The sequence below is a fragment of the Bos javanicus genome, chromosome 23 (assembly GCF_032452875.1).
Source record: "Bos javanicus breed banteng chromosome 23, ARS-OSU_banteng_1.0, whole genome shotgun sequence".
Classification (NCBI taxonomy): domain Eukaryota; kingdom Metazoa; phylum Chordata; class Mammalia; order Artiodactyla; family Bovidae; genus Bos; species Bos javanicus.
In genome coordinates, this window is record NC_083890.1 from 36478717 (window position 1) to 36500209 (window position 21493).

General features: G+C 38.2%; 1 long non-coding RNA gene across 6 annotated transcripts in view; it reads right to left on the reverse strand.

Annotated features, from left to right (window-relative positions):
- LOC133236618 (uncharacterized) overlaps positions 1-21493 on the reverse strand; it is a 405417-nt gene that overhangs the window by 44579 nt on the left and 339345 nt on the right. Inside the window, exon 7 of one of the 6 annotated variants that reach the window (XR_009732940.1) lies at positions 285-8544. The exons of the other annotated variants lie outside the window; for them this stretch is intronic. This is a non-coding gene — a long non-coding RNA (uncharacterized LOC133236618). Of the gene's footprint in view, positions 1-284; positions 8545-21493 lie in introns of those variants that run through there. 6 annotated transcript variants of the gene reach the window in all.

Genomic DNA, 21493 nt, shown 5'->3' on the forward strand with positions numbered 1-21493 from the left:
GACAGAGAGAGGGACACATAAACCGCTCATTGTATACTACAGTGAAATAGCACAATGGAGAAAAGATACAGAACCATGTGGTTAATATTGGGGGGGGTGAAATAATCATACAAATTGTTTTAAAAAATGAGAATTTCATGTATGTGGTATGTTTTAATTTTCACAGGCATTTAATGTGTTAGTCACTCAGTCATGTCCAACTCTTTGCGACCCCATGGACTGCAAACCGCCAGGCTCCTCTGTCCATGGAATTCTCCAGGCAAGAATTCTGGAGTGGGTTGCCATTTCCTTCTACAATGCATTTAATAGATTTATACAATTTAATTTTTATTTATAATTTTTCCAGAAGAATCAAATCTAAGTAACAATCTAAGTGATGAAAAAGGGAAAAAGGTCTTTTAAAAAAAGTTAAAATCTCTTAGTTTAGCTTCTTTATCTTGGGATCATTTTTTCTTTTTATCACAAAGTATCTTCTAAAAGTTGACATGAAAAAGAGATTTCATAGGCAAATTGATTTATTTCAACAATTTATAATGAATTTATATAATATAAAAATGTAAACTGTATTCTCAAAAAGATAAGTACAAGGAAGAGCTAGGTATTTTTATTTGTAATAGCTCCAAAATGAAAGGAAATGAGCAGGAGAAAAATGGATATTCAAACCAGGGCATGTTGATAAAACAGGGCTCCTCAACAATGAAAATGAATGAACTACTGATATATACAATACACATGGATCTCAAAACATAATATGCGATTCTATTTATATGAAGTTTAAGAACAGGCAACTAATATGTGCTGACAAAGGTCAACTGTGATTAACTCTGGCTGCGAGATGGAAGATACCGAAAGGAAAAATGAAAGAAAGAAGTTTAAGGGACAATGGGATTGTTTTTCTATCCTGATCTGGGAGACACATTAAAAAAGTATTTGTGAAATCCACTGAGCTTTACACAAGATTTGTGCATTTTACCGAATGCAAATTAACTTTAAAGTATAAACCACTGGGGTAATTTGATACAACAGACATTAATCAGGTAAATATTTTTTACATTCTGGCTGCCATATAACAAAATGTCTCACGAAGTAGTGCATGTTAAAATAACATAAATTCATAAAATTGCTTATACCCACAGTTTGAAGAGGCAAACAAAACTAATACATGCATGGAAAGCGCCCATTAGGGAATTCCTTCACCTGAACTCCAGTGTGCTCCCTATCTGAGCCCAATTTAAATAACTTGACCCCATTCAGGCTCAGAACGGTTTCTTTAGCATATGGGAAAATCTTATATTTTATTGCATGTCCATACAGCCTTTTTTTTAATTTATTAGTACATAAAATGGCCTTGCTGCCCCCATTCTTCCTTTCCTTAAGAGTCACTCAATCATCACCAAAGAAAGCAGAAATGTATTAAGACACAATCCACATTAGCCTCTGATTCAGAAAAATGAAAAAATTCCTGGACTATTTCCAAAATGCACATCTTTCAGAAATACTAACTTGTTGTCTTGATTTTACATATTTTATCAATTATATAAACTCATTTTCATATAAAAAGTTGTCATTGACCTACTATATACATTTCACAACAGGAAATACTGTCACCAATGTTAACTCTGAAACTCTTAAGCATATTTAAATCCCTACAAAGAATTGGTCCTAAAGAGGTTAATAATATCTAAGGATTAGTTGTGCATTAGAGTAATAATACCACTTTAATTTATATACAGCTTGATACTGACAAGTCTAAGCACTTCACATATATAATCGATTTTATCTTTAATAACCCTGTGTTGGAGCAAAATAGTAATGTCTCCCATGTCCTTGAAATAACAATATAAGCAAAGAATAGTTGGAATGTATAATCTAAAATGTAACAGCAGCTATACTCCTACCTTGTGTATGTGAGAGTGTGAAATAGACACAATTTGACAATCACTTTTGCTCTGCTCCCCAGAACTTACAGATGACAAGAACTCTGTCACAATGATTTGGCTAATTTTAAAAGACAGATCCTATATCTTGATATAATTTTTTCCTCAGAAAAAATTCAACATGAGTTCTGATTCTATCATCAGTGGTAAGTACACCATCACCCATTCCTCATGCTAACTACAACTAAAATTTTTTAATTTTACACACATACATACATGCACACACCAGAGGAACAGGAAAAGCTGGCAGATTATGAAAGAGTAAAACCTTGGAAAAGTGACCTACATAGTGATGTTTCCCATTTATTTTTGCTTTTGCTTTTTTTTCCCTTGTGCGGTATGACCGACCCCAAGGGTAGACCCCAACTGCAAAGCGGTGAGCAATAGCAGCTGCACAAGCCGATAAAACCTGTTTTTCTGGCAAAGCGAATCAAAAATAAGAATTCCTGCTGGCCAGAGAGTTTGGGGAGAATACCAGAGATGAAAAAGGGGAACAAAGGATGCCTTAATTCTGTTAATCAATAAATATCACCTTAATTCCTGAGCTATGCATGCATGACAGTCTCAAATGAGGGTAACAAAGACTCTGGTAGCTGAACAGAGATTTACACCTTCTGTACAAGCCTCATTCTAACCCTCGGAGATCTGAACCACCTCCCAAAGAAGGTGGGACACATCTTACAATCTGGATCTAAGAGGGTTACCTGCCTGCTGCCTGATGATGAAAATCATCATCATTCAGCAGATGGTTATAATAGAACTAATATAATAATCTGAATACAACAGAGCAGTCATAACATTCAGAATACAATCCAAAACTACTCAGCATATAAAGAACCAGAAACATGTCCTTTCTCAAGGAAAAAGACCAAAAAAAAAAAAAAAAGAGAGAGAGAGAGAGAGATGATCTATGTGACGGAGCTATCAAAGATATTTTAAGCAAATATTATATCTAAGTTCCATGTTAAAGAAAAACACTCTTGAAATATTGAACATACAGGAATTTGCAGAAAAATAATGTAAGGAAACAAACTTTTGGAAGTGAAAAATTCAGTACTTAAAATGAAAAACTTACTGGGGAAACTCAATAGTAGTACAGAAATAATGCAGGAAAGAATAAGTACTTTGAAATAGGTGGATAGAAATTATCCAATCTGAAGGATGAAAAAAGGATGAATTAGTTGAAAAGAGTCTCAGAGACCTATGAAACAAACTCCAAAAACTTAACATATGTAATTGGACAACCAAAAGTAGAGGAAAAAATTTAATAAAATTTTAAGTGAAAATTGTATACATTGAAAGTGTGTAAGATAATGATTTGATATACATATACACAGTGAAATGATTACTAAAGTCACTAAAAATATGTGATATCCATTATACGGTACATCTCAATTCATCCATCATACAAAACTCCAACTTTGTACACTCTGACCAACGTCTATCTCCCCGTTTTCCCCACCTCCCCACTCCAGGTAATCAACATGCTATTCTCTGCTTCTATTTGCTCAACTATATTTTAGATTTCACATTCAAGGGAGATGATGTAGATTTTGAGAAAACAATTCTTTTTTAATAAATAATGCCTGAAAGCTTTCCAAATTTAGTCAAGTATATAAATTTACAGATTCAAGAAGCTCAGTGACTCACAAGCACAAAAGAAACTACACCAAGACGAACCATAAAACATAAAGCAGATGAAAGAATATAAAGAAGGAATTACTGAGAAAAGCTAGAGGTATATGGTCCATTAGACTCAGGGGAATGGGCTGAAATATTGAAGATTTTTCATCTGAAACTATGGAGGCATAATGGTAAAACAACCTCTTTATAGGCTAGGGGAAAAAAAAACCGTCAAGCTAGAATTCTGTGTCTAGTGAAAATATTCTACAGAAATGAAAGGGAAATAAATGCATTTTCAGATAAATGAAAAATAAGATAATCCATCACCAGAAGACTTGATACATAAGTGAGAGATGTATATGCTAATGGAACTTCTCCAAAGAAAAATGATACCAGAGGGAACCATGGATCTTCAGCAATGAAGGAAGAGCAATAGAAATGATAAATTTTTGGATAACATAGGACTATTTTTCTTTCTAAAGTTCTTTAAAATACACTTAACTATTTAAAACAAAAATTATTTTATTAGCTGGTGGGATTTTCAATATACATAGACATATACATGTTACATAAAGTGTAACAAGGATCACTAGGGGACAATTCATATCATTGCAATTTTTCTACATTTTATGTTAAGTGGTACAGTATTAGCTCTAAAGAGACTGAAATACTTGGTATACATACTGTAATTCCTCAGAAAACTTTTTAAAAAAAATACAAAGAGCTTTAGCCAGAATACATAATTAGATAAACTAAAACGGAACACATAAAAATATTCAAATAACTAAGAAGATGGCAGGAAAGAATGAAGTGAGGATCAAAACTTGGGACAAACAGAAAATAATTCAATGGTGAACCTAAATACAACCATGGTCTAAAGACTAAATGGCACAGATTGGCAGAGTAGATGTAAAAACCCAAACTGTTATATGTTGGCTACAAAAAAAAGGCACTTTACGTGTACAGAAAAAATACATACTCTATGCAGTTAGTAAAGATGAAATGCAACTTTAATATCAAATAACACAGGTTTTAAGACAAAGAGTATCTCCAGAGATTAAAAGGAATATTTCAAACGATAACAGGGGCAATTCACTAGGCAGGCAATTATAAATGCCAATGCACCTAATTAATAGATCCCAAAAATATATGAAATAAATAATGACAAGAAGAAGGGAAGAAATAGATATCTCTACACTCTTACCAAGAGATTTTAACACTCCTCTTTCAGTAATCTATAGGAAAACTACATTCCTTCCCTCAAAAGAAAATCATACACATGGAAGACCTCAAAGACACAACTGACTACTTAGATCTAATTAACATTCATAGAACACTCAACTAACAACTTCAGAATGTGTATTACTTTCAAATATGCATGGTACATTCATCAAGAAAGACCATATTCTGGCTCATTAACAAAGTCTCAATATTAGAAATAATCAAAATCAGGCATAGTATATTCTCTACCATAAGGTAGTTAAAATAGAAAACATTAATAATAACTATAAAAATATTGGATACCGTACATTAAAAAAAAACACTTCAAAATAATTCACGGATAAAAGACAAATCCATAAGATAATTAGAAATTACTTTGAACTGCACAACAACAAAAAATACAAGACACTAAAATTTACAACATAGAGTTAAAGAAAAGATTAGACATGAACACAAAGTTTTCAATGCTTATGTTACAGGTAAAAAGAGAAAATTAATGACCTAATATTCTACCATAAAAAGCTGAGAAAATAAACACATTAAACCCCAAAGAAAGAAGGGAAATAAAGTAAAAGGCAGAAATCAATAAAAGAAAAGACAAAGACAAAATCTAATAGCTGGTTATTTGAAAAGATCAACAAAACTGACAAGCTCCACCTGGGATGGTCAAGAAAATGAAGAGACACAAATCAACAATATCAGAATAAAAAAAGTCACACAGATCCAACAGTCTTTAAAAGGGTAAGATAATACAACATCATTACACTAAAGTATGTCACAGCTATATGAAGTTTTCAAGTTTCTCGAAAAATACCACTTAGCAACTGGCACAGGCAATTATAAAAATGAAATATATATATGAAATTAAGTTATCAAGTATCTTTTCTAACAGAAAATCCCCAATCAAAATGTTTGTACTAGTGAATTCTGGCAAACTTTCAAGTCACTAACCTTGTATAAATATTTTCAGAAAATAAAGTTGGAAGAACTGTCCAATTTTGTTTTATAAGGCCAACTTGACAGTAATATCCAGGTAGGAATACTGATCCTCCACATAGTCAAAAATCTACATGTAACTTTACAGTCAGCCCTTTGTATTCTAAGTTCTGCATTCAACCAACCCAAATCACGTAGTTCTACCATAGCTGTTGTCGTTGCTCACTCAGTCGTGTCCGACTCTTTGAGACCCCGTGGCTGCAGCACACCTGGCTTCCTTGTCCTTCACCATCTCCCAGAGCTTGCTTAAACTCATGTCCATTGAGTCAGGGATGCCATCTAACCATCTCGTCCTCTGTCATCCCCTTCTCCTCCTGCCTTCAACCTTTCCCAGCATCAGGGTCTTGTCTAATGAGTTGGCTCTTCACATGAGGTTGCCAAAGTATTGGAACTTCAGCATCAGTCCTTCCAAGGAATATTCAGGGTTGATTTCCTTTAGGATTGATTGGTTTGATGTCCTTGCAGTCCAAAGGACTCTCAAGAGTCTTCTCCAATATCACAGCTCAAAAGCATCAATTCTTCAGTGTTCAGCCTTCTTCCTGGTCCTACTCTCAGAACAATACACGACTACTGGAAAAACTATAGCTTTGACTATACAGAACTATATGTTCAAAACTGTGTTATATCTCAAAACCAAGGAAGCATTTTCCAGGAATGCAAGGTTAGCTTAACATACAGAAATCAGTGTTATTCACAGAATAAAGGAGAAAAAAACACGTTTCAATAAATGTAAAACTAAGAGCATTTAACAAAATTCAACACCCCTCATGATTTTTTTAAATAAGAAAATTACAAATAATAGGAACTTCATTAATAAAGGGCATCTAGGAAAAACCAACACCCTGTATCACACTCAAAGAATTAAAGACCTATTCTTTTCCTCAGTAGATATGAGAACAAGGCAAGAATGTGTGCTTTCTACACTCTTATTCAGCACTTTAAGATCTAACCATTTCATTAACAAGAAAAGAGATATATGAATAACAGTCAAAAGGAGGTGAAACTGTCAATATATGCAACATTATGACTATTTACTTGGAAAATACCAAGCAACCCATAAAAATCTACACAACTAATGAAAGATTCAGCAATGTGCGTGTGAAGATTAATTCAAAAAGTTAGCTCTATAATGATATATTATTGGCAAAAAATTGAAAATACATTTTTTACAATTCCTTTCACAGTAGTGGGGAGGGGGAAAGAATACCTAGGAATAAATCCAAGAGAAGATATCCAATACCTGTACATCAAAAACTACAAAACTTTGTCATATTAAATTATACATAAATAAAGAGTTGCACATATTCATGGATGGCAATTATCCCCAAACTGATACATAGATTCAATGTAATTTCAAACAAAATTAATCAGGCTTTTTCTTTTCAGTACAAAGTGACAACACGATTCTAAAATTAACTTGGAAATACAAAGGACCTAGATAGTTAAAAGTTGGAGAATTTGCCTTACCTAATTTCAAGATCGACTATAAAGCTGCAGTCAAGGATGTGGGTTATTGGCAAAGGGACAGAAACCCATGGAACCAAACAGTACCAAACAGTATCCAAAGACAGATGAACACGTATATGTTGAGTTTTGACATCTGTGTCAATGGTGAGAAAAAAAAAACCTTTATTTCAAATGATGTTGGATCAACTGGAAATCAAAACTGAAAAAACCTACAGTGATTCTTACCTCACACTCAACACAAAAACTGATTCAAATCACAGACCTAAACGTACAATCTAAAACTACAAAAAGAAAATGGAGCAGAAAGTATCTGTATCTTAAGGTCGGCAGCTTTTGTAGACAGAACACGTGAAAAAAAAAAATAAAACATTAAATCTAAAATTGTTAAGTCAAACTTCATTAAATGTAAAACTTCTGCTCTTGGAAAGATACCATGAAAAATGAAAACATAAGCCATATTTGGGAACAAAATTTTCTCAACACAATAACAGAAGAAGGACTTGGATTCAAAAATATAGAAGAGCTCTTATAAATTTGTTAAGAATCTATTATAAAATGACCAAGTTTTTTTGTCTTTTTAAAAATTTATTTATTTTTTAATGGAAGCATAATTGTTTTACAGAATTTTGTTGTTTTCTGTCAAACAGAGACAAGAACCAGCCATAGGCACACCCATGTCCCCTCCCTCCCCAACATCCCTCCCATCTCCCTCCCCATCTCACCCTTCTAAATTGCCACAGAGCCCGCGTTTGAGTTCCCAGAGTCATACAGCAAATTCCCATTGGCTATCTATTTTACAAATGACAAACCTAGACAGTGTGTTGAAAAGTAGAGTCATTACTCTGCTGACAAAGCTCTGTACAGTCAAGGCTGTGGTCTTCCCAGTGGTCACATACAGTTGTGAGAGCTGGGCCATAAATACGGCCGAACGCCAAAGAATTGATGCCTTCAAACTACAATGCTGGAGAAGACTCCTCTAAGTCCTTCAGACAGCGAGGAGATTAAACCAGTCCATCTTAAGGGAGATCAACTCCGATTATTCACTGGAAGGACTGACGCTGAAGCTGAAGCTCCGGTATTTTGGTCATCTGATGCGCACAGACGACTCACTGGAAAAGTTCCTGATGCTGAGAAAGATGGAGGGCAGAAGGAGAAGAGGGCGTCACAGGATGAGATGGCTGGATGGCATCACCGATGCAATGAACGTGAACTTGGGAAAACTCCAGGAGACGGTGAGGGACAGGGAGGCCTGGCGTGCTGCAGTCCATGGGGTCGCAGAGGGTCAGACATGACTGGGTGACTGAACAACAGCAACAATGTATTTTACATACGGAATAGTAAGTCTCCATGTTACTCTCTCCATACTTCTCAGCCTCTCCCTCCTCCCCCACCCCACGTCCGTAAGTCTGTTCTCTATGTCCGTTTCTCCACTGCCACTCTGCAAATAAATTCTTCAGTACCATTTTTCTAGATTCCATATATGCGTCAGTATACGATAAGACACAAGTTTTAGACAGACATTTCACAAAAGAGGTAAGCAGAAGGCCAAACACACGCGAAAAGATGTAAATGTTACTAGTCCTCAGAGGAAAGCAAATTAAATACAAAATGAGGTGACACTACTCGTCTATCAGATCGGCCAGAATTAAAAGACTGACCATACCAAGCACTGACAAGGATTTTGAGCAACCTGAACTCTTCTTCACTGATGGTGGGAATGGAAAGTGGTATTACCACCTTGAAAAACACTTTGGGAACTTCATAATGTTAAGCATACACATGCCATATAACCTAGCCCTTCCAGTCAGAGGTATTTACTCACAGAAAACGAAAACATATCCACGCAAAGATGTGGCAGCACTGTAAGAGACGTTAACTGGAAATATCTTAAGCGTCCAACAGATGAATGGATAGCCAGTTATGGCATATCCACCCACATAATAGAATACTACTGGGCAAAGAGGAAAAAAGAAAAGAAATCCTATGCACACAATTCTTTTTACATAAAATTCTAGATATGGGGGGATGGGGTGCGGGCAGAAGCAAGTCAGTGGTTACCTGGGGGTGGCATTGAAATAAATGAGGAAGGGAATGCAAAAGAGCTCTGAGGAAAGTTTTGGGGATGACAGAAATGTTCTTTATCTTCATTGTGGAGATGGCTTCACCAGTTTATGAAGATGTCAAATTTGATCAAATTGTGACACAGACATTGACAATAAACATATGGACAACGAGGGAACAAAGGTGGGGTGGGGTGGGATGAACTGGGAAACTGGGATTGACGTATCATGCGCTGCTGCTGCTAAGTCACTTTAGTCATGTCCAACTCTGTGTGACCCCATAGACGGCAGCCCACCAGGCTCCACCACCCCTGGGATTCTCCAGGCAAGAACACTGGAGTGGGTTGCCATGATCCAGGGATCAAACCCACATCTCATGCATTGGCAGGCAAATTCTTTACCACTAGTGCCACCTGGGAAGCCCAGGCACAGAGAGTAAATTCACAATGCTGCTACTAAGTCGCTTCAGTCGCGTCCAACTCTGTGTGACCCCATAGACGGCAGCCCACCAGGCTCCACCACCCCTGGGATTCTCCAGGCAAGAACACTGGAGTGGGTGGCCATTTCCTTCTCCAATGCATGAAAGTGAAAAGTGAACGTGAAGTCGCTCAGTCGTGTCCGACTCTTAGCGACCCCATGGACTGCAGCCCACCAGGCTCCCCTGTCCCTGGGATTTTCCAGGCAAGAGTACCGGAGTGGGGTGCCATTGCCTTCTCCGATATATGTGCTACTATGTATAAAATAGATAACCATACCTACTGCATAAGCACAGGGAAGTCTTCTTAATGCTCCGAGGTGACTTAAACAGGAAGGAAATCCAAAAAAGAGGGGACGGCTGATTCACTCTGCTGTGAATGGCTATTCATTCTGCTGAATGAATAAAAACTAACCCAACATTGTAAAGCAACTATACTCTAATAAAAAATGCTTTTAAAATATGATCAAATGATCATTAAATGTGTGCAGCTTATTGCACTTGAATTATAACTCAGTAGAGTCTGAGTGAACTCCGGGAGTTGGTGATGGACAGGGAGGCCTGGCGTGCTGTGATTCATGGGGTCGCAAAGAGTCGGACACAACTGAGCGACTGAACTGAGAAATATAAAAAGAAAAAAAACATAATGCTCTTGCATGATGCCTACAAAACATAAACACAGGCCCAAATCAAAAAGCTGCCAATACAGATCTGCCTTCAAGAACTTTCATTTAGCCTGTCTTACCTCAAAATAGTGTTTGCCTTTTTAAGGAAAAAAACAAAATATCAATAATATAATTGAAAACATGCCATTGTATTTAGAGTGTTGCAAAAGTCCTCTTATGTCAAAATGCAATTCTCTACAGTGTTGCTTTATATACTTGGTCAACCAGATCCCAGTGGAACACCTACAACTCAAATAGTGAATCTCATGATTTACTACAGATATTGAATATTACACTTAAGAATAATCTATAAAAAGGTCCAGCATAGTCATGAGAGTATTAACAGAAATGATGAATTTTACCAAAGGGACCAGTTCCCTACAGATAAATTGTTATCTACACCTGGCTTTATAGTTAATAGATTTAACATAAAGCCTTAGTATCCATATTAAAATCCAGAAGACTTATATTCTCCAAGTAAAAATATACATGTGATACTGATATGTATCTTAAAAAATATCAGCACCACCACCACTGTGATTCCTATAGTACATTTATCTCAAAGTGCTTTCATAGTTATTACATGGAGGTAATTGTGAAGAGAGAATGACACTGACCTGAAAGTCAGTAAAAAGACTGTTCTAGGGCCGGGCTTTGCTTCTGTCAAGGCTCTGCTTCCTGGAACAAATCACTAGGCTTGAATTTTTTCCACCAAGAAAACGAGGAGGTTGGGCTCGAGTATCCTTCAACTCTTTCAACTTTGAAATTTGCTTTAGTTTTATCCTCCCACTAATAAGGAGAACAAGATCAAAGGATGGCCCTGACAAAGGTTAGAGGAGTTACACGGAGTCACAGGACCAGCTAAGATCAGACCTGGGATTAGAGTCCCAGGCTCCACACATACACTCTGCATTCTTCCCACTCCACATGCTACTCCGTAAGCCTGCTTGCGGCCATCTTCTGAATGGGAGACATGCTTACCATCTGCAAGTCTGCAGAATTTCTGCTTGAACAAGGACAAAACTACATGCAGACTTGCTTTTATAATTCTACGATACCTGAAATTTTACTTCTGTATCTGAAATTCCAGTACATGAGCTCAGGAGGGAAAGTAATTCTTTGAGAAAACAGACACTTTATAACAGATTATATCTCAGTATTTACTTATATTTAGTAAAAAGTGGGCTGAATAACCTGACTACCCCTAGCATCTTTTCTCTCAAGAAAACTTTCAGCTTAGAACTTCTGGTTGCTGGGAGGAAGGGATAGTTAGGGACTTGGGATGGCCATGTGCACACTAATGTATTTAAAACAGATAACCACCAAGGACCCACTCTATAGCACAGGGAGCTCTGCTCAGTGTTATGTAGCAGTGTGGAAAGGAGCAGGGTTTGGTGGAGAATGGATACATGTATATGTATGGCTCAGTCCCTTAACTGTTCATCTGAAACTATCATACACTGTTAACTGGCTATGCTGCTGCTGCTGCTGCTAAGTCGCTTCAGTCATGACTGACTGTGCGACCCCAGAGCCAGCAACCCACCAGGCTTCACTGTCCCTGGGATTCTCCAGGCAAGAACACTGGAGTGGGTTGCCATTTCCTTCTCCAATGCATGAAAGTGAAAAGTGAAAGTGAAGGGGCTCAGTCGTTCCCGACTCTTAGTGACCCCATGGACTGCAGCCTACCAGGCTACTCTGTCCATGGATTTTCCAGGCAAGAGTACTGGAGTGGGGTGCCATTACCCCAATGCAAAATAAAAAGTTCAAAAAAAAAGGAAAACTTTTAGTTTGGAAAAGAGGTCAGTTGACTCTGAGATTGGGGAGTGGCCACAGGGTTTCAAAGAAAAGCAGGTTTCCTGCCTGCTTCCCATTTTATCCGACGGGTTCTGGGTGTTTGGACTTGGGACAGTCATGCCTCAAAACAAGAAGACAGATGGTAGGATCAGAGCCCCCTTCGATTTAATACTAACTTCGTTGTTGAAAACTTTGGATTTTAAGGAATTAGATTTCAGTACCTTCACCTGTAAAACAAGATCTTTGCTACTCTTGGAAGCTAGAAGAGAAAAACTGCCTTCTCCCCTAATTCTCCATTATGAAAACTTTCATATGTGCAGAAAAGTTGAGAAAATTATGCAATCAAACCCATTTCTACTCCACCTAGATTTGAGAGCTAGATTTCCATCCCTTTATCTTTTTATCAGTTTTTTTTTAACCCACTTCAAAGTTAGTTGCAAATGTCAATACACTTTACCCCTAAACACTTCAGCATGCATGAGATAGACTTCAAAATCTTTGTTTTAAAACATATCATGAGATACACAATTTAAATATACCATCCAATAAGCTTTAACAAATGCACAGACTTCCATCGTGGTAAAGAACATGCCATCAACCCACAAATTTCTCTCACCCCTCTTCTTCCTGATCAGTCCCTGATGTTACCCTCCTAGTCTGATCATTCTCATCATAAATTAGTTGTGTCTATTTACTGTGTTAAAGTTGCTCAGTCATGTCTGCCTCTCTGCGACCCCATGGACTGGAGTCCATGGAATTCTCCAGGCCAGAATACTGGAATGGGTAGCCTTTCCCTTCTCCAGGGCATCTTCCCAAGCCAAGGATCGAACCCAGCTCTCCCACATTACAGGCAGATTCTTTACCAGCTGAGCCACCAGGGAAGCCCAAGAATACTGGAGTGGGTAGCCTATCCCTTATCCAGGGGATCTTCCCAACCCAGGAATCGAACCGGGTTCTTCTGCGTTGAAGCCGGATTCTTTACCAACTGAGCTATCAGGGACTTTATATAAATGGAACCACAAAGTAGGCACCCTCTTGTGTAAGGTTTTTCACTCAGAATAAAGGTTTTTAGAATTCATCTATCCAGTTGCATGAGTCAGGAGTTCTTTCTTTTTTAAGGACAGTAAGTATTCCACTTATAAAATTCACAATTTATCCACACCCCTCTTTTCTTATTGAAGTAGAGTTGATTTACAAAGTTGAGTTAGTTTCAGGTGTTCAGCAAAGGGATTCAGTTATACATTATAAATATACATATTACTTTTCAGATTCTTTTCTATTACAGCTTGTTACAAGATATTGAATATAGTTTTCTGTGCTCTACAGTGGGACCTTGTTATTTTTTTATATAGTAGTTTATATCTGTTAATCCCAGACTCCTGATTTATCTGTCCCCATCCCCTTCTGTTTGGTAATCATATGGTATTTCCTTCATTGAAACCTACCAAATAAGCAAAAAGGAGCTAGCTAGCTTCCCAGTGTTTCTTTTCTTTTCTTTTTTTAATTTTATTTTATTTAACTTTATAGTATTGTATTGGTTTTGCCATATATCAAAATGAATCTGCCACAGGTATACATGTGTTCCCCATGTTTCTTTTAGCAACTAAATTTCAGCCATTCACTTTTCTCATTCATCTCATAAAAGTGAATTAAGAAGGCTGCGAGTTTCTCAGCACAGAACTAGGGAAAAAATTAGGTTGACAAGGTTCATTTTTGACAGTATATCCAGCTGTCCATAGCCTTTCATTTTTTCCATGAACTTAACCGGTATCCCTATATGTAAAGTTTCTAACACTTCCAGCTAGGGAATACTTCACAGAAGAAAAATGCTTTCCTTGGAGTTTACAATTGCCATTTGGTCTAATTTTTCAGCAAGGGTTTGTCTACTTAGATTATGAGATTTTTCCTGGAGAGCAACAGCAAGAGAGTGTCTCCCATGCTGTCAGAAAGGGAGAGTTATATTTTTGTTCCTTGGAAGAAACATATAATGTAATGGGCAAAATGTCAAGTGGGTGGGGATCCATTAGCCCATATAAACCTCCAGAGAGCTCTCTAAGAAAAAGGAATTCTGAGTAAGTCACTGCACCAGCACATTTGGTTTCAAAAACTTATCCAAGAAGGCAGATGGGGAAGGGGCTGGTTTTCACAGAGATTCCTATCCAGACAGCGAGTGATTGTGAGGGTCTGAGTGCTGACCAAAGCAGGGAATTATTTAGGGAAAACTGAGTTTCAGATGCTGTGAAGACAAATTGTAAAAAACAAGCCCAGAAGAGGGTCAAGGCAGGATCAATACTAGAATTGCAAAAACGTACGTGAGGTTCAGAGAGCGAGCACAAGAACAAAGAAAGAACACCCTGGATGGTTTCTGCAAGGCTTCCCGCCTGGATTTCTCATCTATCAGATGGGTGTGTCCATGGGAAGCGTAAGAATGGCTTTAAAAGCTAAAAGCAAGACTTAGGTCAAGATCAAATTTTACCCAGGAATTTGACACCAGACCAACTATCTTGCCATGTTAACATTCTACCTTTTTATTAGTTTAGTACTTATTTCTTAAGCAGCTCAAAGCCTCTTTTCTATAGATGACCTCTATTTTAGCTAAGTCTAATATTTCAAAAAATGTAGGGGCTTCTCGAGTTTCCCTGGTGGCTCAGATGGCAAAGAATCCATGTGCAATGCAGGAGACCTGGGTTCTAGCCCTGGGTTGGGAAGATCCCCTGGAGGAGGGCATAGCAACCCATTCCAGTACTCTTGCCTGGAGAATCCTCAAGGAGAGAGAAGCCTGGTGGGCTACAGTCCATGGGGTTACAAAGATTCAGACTCGACTGAGCGACTAAGCATAGCACACAGCATAGGGGCTTCTCTGGTGTCTCAGTGGTAAAGAATCTGCCTGCCAATGCAGGACACATAGGTTCAATCCTTGGTCCAGGAAGATCCTACAAGCCACAGAGCAGCTTCGCCCACATGCCACGACCACGAAGCCTGTGCTCCAGGGCCAGGGAGCCACAACTACTGAAGCCTGAGCATCCAAGAGCCCACACTGCACAAGAGAAGCCACCGCAATGAGAAGCCCAGGCACCGAGACCAGAGAGAAGCCCCAGCCCGCCACAACCAGAGAAAGCCCACACAGGAACAGAGACCCGGCAGAGCAATAAATAAACAAAGATTATTTTTAAAAATCTATACTTAAAAACTACTAGGCTAAGAATGCCCCAATGTATGTCATTTTCATGAGGCTTCATTGGAGGACTGCCCTATTTGTCAAACTCAAAGCATTTAACATGAGTTGATTTGTAAAGTACCTTTCAGGGATCCATGCGTCACACATGTTATTTGTTCCATGTGGTGACTGAGTGTAGGAGCTGGGAAGCTGTGTGGGCTCAGAGCCGGGCTCCACCAGCTATACACTGTGTGATCTTGGACAAGTTATGAAACCTTTATGGAATCAGTTACCCTCCACTCTACGGTGGGGAAAAGAGCAACGCCTATCTCACATGGCTGTTCTGAGAATGAGTTTGACAGAAAGCACTTTAAAACCGCACCTGGCCTGAGGAGGTGCTATCTAAGTGTCAGTTATTGCTGCTATTACACGATGAGAATATAAATACTGGCTGTGTTTTTTTTTTTTTCCCTTTTCACTGAATTAAAAAATGTTCTATTTCAAGAATTCCCCCCTCTCAAAAAAAAAAAAAAAAAACCCAACAAAACACAGGTGGCCTCATCCATTTCAATATCTGCCAAATTCTTTCCTTAAAGAAACTGAAATTACTTGGCTCAAGGTCAAATTTAATGACTAAAATTCTATCTACAAATCCACAAATCCTGGGAAAAGGAATGGCCCTTTTTATAACTCACAGTTTCTATTTCAATTGCCTGGCTGTGCCTGAAATTAACGAACTGAGCAAGACAGAACTGTCTGTGTGTATACTTCAAAGATACCCAAGGCCTTACCCCCTGTAGAATAAGACGTGGTTACAGAAACTGATAAACTCAAATTTCCCTAGCCCATACCATCCATCAGATTCCATGTCCACTTCTCTCTGAGACAACCCCTGTGCACACCACAGGGCACTCTCATGCCGGCTTGGGAGCCCTCAAGGTGAGAAAGCCAAGATGGCGGCCTCTGGCAAAGACAGGAAGGAAGCTGCTTTCCCCGGTGCCCAGAGCCACAGGGGGAGCCCGCCTTGCTGTTACAAGTTTCTCACTTCCTCATTTTCAGCCAAACAGCGATGTACGTTTACATTAATATTTATAGGCTTTCTGCTGTTTCCCCAAATTCTATGTTCTCATATGGCCATTAAAAACAATTTTACCAACACCATATGTAAAACGATAGCCAATGGGAATTAGCTGTATGACTCAGGGAACTCAAACAGGGGCTCTGTGACAGGCTGAAGGCTGGGAGGCAGGAGAAGTTTTGGGACATGGGTGTACTTATGGCTGATTCTTGTTGATGTATGACAGAAAACCACAAAATTCTGTAAAGCAATTATCCTTCAACTAAATAATAAAGTGGCAAAAAAAAAAAAAAAACAACACAATTTTACCATTCAGGTGTTTTTGCAGCCTATATAAACTTTGATCCTTATGCAGATTCCAGATACATGTGTCATGGGGGATCAGCTACAGGTAAGAAAACATGTACATATTTCAACTGTGCACTGCAGACAGTGACTGCAGCCATGAAATTAAAAGACATTTACTCCTACAAAAAGTTAGGAAAAAAATAAGAAAGCAAGAATTAGGAAGCTGGTTTGATAAAATGAAAAGGCTTTGTCCTATCAAAGACATCACAGGTGATGTGACAGACACACCCTAATAAAGAGACATCCACCGGCAGCTGTGCTCCTACCCTCACCTTAGCCATTTGTCTTTCTTTTTTATTAAACGGCAACCAAGGTAAATGAAAGTGTAGACACCAACAGCAGTAACCTGATCGAGATCCAGATACCAGAGCTGCTGACAGAGTAGACAGACAGCCAGGCATGAAATGAGCTTTCCATTCAGTTATGACTGTGTGGAATGCTGTTCCCAGGACAATGCTTCGACCAGCTTCCTTCCCCTTCTTCACTTCCCAGGGCTAATATTCAGCCATATGCTTCTGGGAGAACAGAGAGGTCCACTTTTCTGCTGAATGGTTCCTTATCATCATTTAAGCCCACTTGAAAAGCCAAGCAATAAATCACTGTCGTTTATTACCATTAATCAGGAAAAAAAAAAAAAGCAATCATGTAATTTTTCAACACCGTCCTACACACACTGTGACATAAAGTGACATGTAGTACAGGAACATGTTTATACAAAACTTAGAGGTCCTACTGATTGCTTTCATCATAGAAATACAAAGATATAACAGAGACTTCCCACTTTATAGGGTACCTAGATAATTCTTTCTTTAAAATGTTGAACTGAATTAAACTTGTCTCCATGATTCTTACTGCCATGTCCTTCTACCAGATGATGCTCAAAGATCTGACAGTTTTATACCAAATACTATATACATTCATCTTGGGCTCTGACCATCACCAGTGTTTATATGTTAATTACCTATAAGCTGAAGATAATTTCCTTGGGTTAAAGAAAGAAAGCTATTTTATCAATTAAATGTAAAACTTGGTATGATAACAAAGTAAGTATTAGAGAATAATAAGCAACCAGCAATACTTAACAACAGAGTAAGTATCTTACACCCGTAGGTGCAGCTTCGTTTCCCATCATAAATGTAGCTTGAGGGGATCAAACCTGCACATCCTATTCAATTAGCTTTACTCTAAATGTTGTAAGCATCGATAGTTTCAGAATCAGTATACCCAATAAGTAAAATGTTTCATTGTGAGGAAACTGACAAACACTGCCTAATTCCAACTGGTACAGTATTTTCTGAGTTTACTTGAGCCAAAATATACAGATAGCCAAATTTCAAAACTTAAAAAACCTGGGTAAAAAACGTATAGAAATTTTCAAACACAAGTTAGACCAAGTATATTCTTAAATCAACACTGTAGGTAATACTAAAGTAGAAGAGAGAAAGAAGATAAGATAGAAGAGGAGGAGAAAAAGCAAATATCTTTTGCATATAAGAATCCTATGATTTATACATGTCAATTAATGATAAAAAGTAGCATGCTACTGCTGCTGCTAAGTCGCTTCAGTCGTGTCCGATTCTGTGCGACCCCATAGATGGCAGCCCATCAGGCTCCCCTGTCCCTGGGATTCTCCAGGCAAGAACACTGGAGTGGGTTGCCATTTCCTTCTCCAATGCATGAAAGGGAAAAGTGAAAGGGAAGTCGCTCAGTCGTGTCCAACTCTTAGCGACCCCATGGACTGCAGCCTACCAGGCTCCTCCATCCATGGGATTTTCCAGGCAAGAGTACTGGAGTGGGGTGCCATTGCCTTCTCCGAAAAAGTAGCATCAGCAACTAAATATTCACTTAAATAATAAAATGCCATTTTTCGTGCATAATAAGTTATTCAGTTGTTTAAAAAATTACAACACCCTTTGATAGATTTTGATAAATTTCATTTGTGATAGATGGTAAATGGCCCCATGAAAGGAATATGAACATACATAATAAAAGCAGTAGTCTCCAACAATTTGACTTTCTGTATCTCTCAATAAATGAAAAAGAAGTCCAGAACACAGAAAAAGGCTTTGTGTAAAAAATGTTCATCCTCGTTTAAAAAACAAACTTTTCTGGTTTGAAACTCCATACTGCATAATTCCGTGTGTTTGTGCTTTATTCTTCAAATGCTTTGGCTTTTTGTCTCTTCTTTCAGCTGGACCATAAATTCTTTGAGGGCAGCAACTGTGTGCTTTTTTAATCCCTCATTCTGTATATTGCTGCTGTTCAGTATGCATTACTAATAATGCAAAAGTCAAATCAGATGGCCAATGAGCAACTGATACTTTTTTCCTAAGTGGTCAGATTATGAAACTGAAGGGGGTAATTCTAGATGTCTCTTCAAATACCCACAGGGGATTTTGACTTTATAATGTAGATCTTTAAAATAGATGAATTCCTGGCAGAACTGCTAGTGCTTTCCACCACTGTTCTAACGAATTTCAAAATACTTGCCACAAAAATAAAAACAAGAAATGAAAAATATAAGGGCTAAAACCCACCAAGGAAAGGATTAGGAAATAAGAGTCAAAATCTCCCACAACATAAGGACAAAGACAGAAAGAAGGAAAAATGTGAAGGAAAGATAATATGCAGAGGATCAAAGTAGCTTTCCCAGGTGGCGCTAGTGGTAAAGAATCTGCCTGCAGGAGATGCAAGAGATGAGTGAGGGTTTGCTCCCTGGGTCAGGAAGATCCCCTGGAGAAGGAAATGGCAATTCACTCCAGTATTCTTGCCTGGAAAATCCCATGGACAGAGGAGCCTGATGGGCTACAGTTCATGGGGTGGCAAAGAGTCGGACACGACTGAGCACACACATACACAAAGGATCAGGTAAGGGGATCCAACATCTGCCTGACAGGAATTTCATTAAGAAACAGCAGAGAAACCCAAGGAAAATACATCGAAATAACAAGAGAAAATGACCCAGGGCCGATGGGAGATGCTTTTCCAGAATAATTCAAGTTCCACTCAGAATTAGTAAGACCTGAACATCACTATAGAATTTGGAAATCAAACTTAAAAGAGATCCCAAAAGTTTAATGGAGAAAGCAATACTGAATCTAGAAAAACATCCTTTTTTTTTTTTTTAAAGGCTTGTATTTCTTCTCCCAGAAAATACAGAGATCAAACACTTTAGGGGTAACAAATTGTATAATAAGGTTAGAGGTCACATTTGAAGCACATCATTTTGTATGGTTTCAATTAACTGATACAATTAAATAAGGAGTCCTCATTTGACCCCTTTCATAGACAGGCACAGGAGTGATGAAATTGGATAAGAATGTAATCAGAGCATCTGACTTAGTCTGTAGTAGACATGTGATAGGTACATATAAACTCTGAAGATTGGTTTTCAATTCTTTAGTATCAATCTGAATATGTAACATGAGTGACTTTGTAAAAGTTACAGAACCGTTAACTTTAGCAAAGTGAAAATACATATACAATTTATACATGTTGGATAGAAGAATACAGAACTACGATACAGGATAAGGTGCCTCTATCTTCATCTCATCAAGTAGATTTTTAAATCCGCTACTGTAAAGTTATCTAAATAAACCAGAAGTTGAGGCTGTTTTGTTTTTAAGTGATATACACATTTAAAAGTTTGTATTGAGGAAAATTACGATGCAGAAGCATTTGTCAAATGAAACTGGTGTTAGGATTGTGCTTGATTTCCTTCCTTGTTTTACATTTGACTCAAATCATGATGAAACACTGGGCTGGAAGAAGCACAAGCTGGAATCAAGATAGCCTAGAGAAATATCAATAACCTCAGATATGCAGATGACACCATCCTTATGGCAGAAAGTGAAGAGGAACTCAAAAGCCTCTTGATGAAAAGTGAAAGTGGAGAGTGAAAAAGTTGGCTTAAAGCTCAACATTCAGAAAACGAAGATCATGGCATCTGGTCCCATCACTTCATGGGAAATAGATAGGAAAACAGTGGAAACAGTGTCAGACTTTATTTTGGGGGGCTCCAAAATCACTGCAGACGGTGATTGCAGCCATGAAATTAAAAGACACTTACTCCTTGGAAGGAAAGTTATGACCAACCTAGATAGCATATTAAAAAGCAGAGACATTACTTTGCCAACCAAGGTCCGTCTAGTCAAGGCTATGGTTTTTCCAGTGGTCATGTATGGATGTGAGAGTTGAACTATGAAGAAAGCTGAGCACCGAAGAATTGATGCTTTTGAACTGTGGTGTTGGAGAAGACTCTTGAGAGTCCCTTGGACTGCAAGGAGATCCAAGCAGTCCATTCTAAAGGAGATCAGTCCTGGGTGTTCGTTGGAAGGAGTGATGTTAAAGCTGAAACTCCAGTACTTTGGCCACCTCATGCGAAGAGTTGACTCATTGGAAAAGACTGCTGGGAGGGATTGGGGGAAGGAGGAGAAGGGGATGCCAGAGGATGAAATGGCTGGATGGCATCACTGACTCGATGGATGTGAGTCTGAGTGAACTCCGGGAGTTGGTGATGGACAGGGAGGCCTGGTGTGCTGCGATTCATGGGGTCACAAAGAGTCGGACACAACTGAGCAACTGAACTGAACTGAACAAATCATGATATTAGCAAGTGACAATTAACAATCAAAGAAAAAAATACAGTATGTTAGCTTAGTCTCTAGGAGGC